We start from the raw sequence: 1050 nt of genomic DNA, 5'->3' as shown, positions 1-1050 counted from the left end.
TGGAGAAGTTGGAATACAGTAGGTTTAAACCAATCTAAATAAAGAATGAGTTCTTTACATTACCTTAAAGTGGTGGTTTATCTTCTTATACTAATGGAGCTCATGAGATTTTCTGTTGAGTTTTGTGTTGTGAAGTTTTCAAGTTTTTGGGTAAAGATTTGATGGATTTTGGAACAATGAGTGGCAAGATCATAAGCTTCGGGATTCCCAAGGCACCCCAAGGTAAAATTCAAGGACAACCAAAATCCTAAGCTTGGGGATGCCCCGGAAGGCATCCCCTCTTTCGTCTCCGTCTATCGGTAACTTTACTTGAGGCTATATTTTTATTCACCACATGATATGTGTTTTGCTTGGAGGGTCTTGTATGATTTGAGTCTTTTCTTTTTAGTTTACCACAATCATCCTTGTTGTACACACCTTTTGGAAGATACACGCATGAATCGGAATTTATTAGAATGTTATATGTGCTTCACTTATATCTTTTGATCTATACAATTTGGCTCTAGTACTTCACTTATATCTTTTTAGAGCACGATGGTGGTTTTGTTTTATAGAAATGATTGATCTCTCATGATTCAATTATATTATTTTGAGAGTCTTTTAGAACAGCATGGTAATTTGCTTTGTCTATAAAACTAGTCCTAATATGATGGGCATCCAAGATGGGTATAATAAAAACTTTCATATAAAGTGTGTTGAATACTATGAGAAGTTTGATGCTTGATGATTGTTTTGAGACATGAGGATGGTGATATTAGAGTCATGCTAGTTGAGTCATGTAGTCTGTAAGTGGTTGTTAGTACCCACAAACACCCCAAGTGGCATATGGTACTTGTTGGTCTTATATGTGGTGTCAAACATTACGCGGTCACCAAAGTCTTGATACACCCCTCGGTAGCTTGTGTTCACCCAGAATATGTTCTTCACCCTGTCGGACACATCAAGTTGTATGTCGCAGAAGAATTCCCTGTTTATTGCTTTCATCTCCCTAAAGAAGTTGACAGTCTTTACGACATCGTCCACATCATCCATCCTTGAATTATTTGGCTT

This window comes from Triticum aestivum, chromosome 6A (genome assembly GCF_018294505.1).
Source record: "Triticum aestivum cultivar Chinese Spring chromosome 6A, IWGSC CS RefSeq v2.1, whole genome shotgun sequence".
In the NCBI taxonomy this organism is placed as follows: Eukaryota; Viridiplantae; Streptophyta; class Magnoliopsida; order Poales; family Poaceae; genus Triticum; species Triticum aestivum.
Note: the sequence above shows the minus strand (reverse complement) of the source record.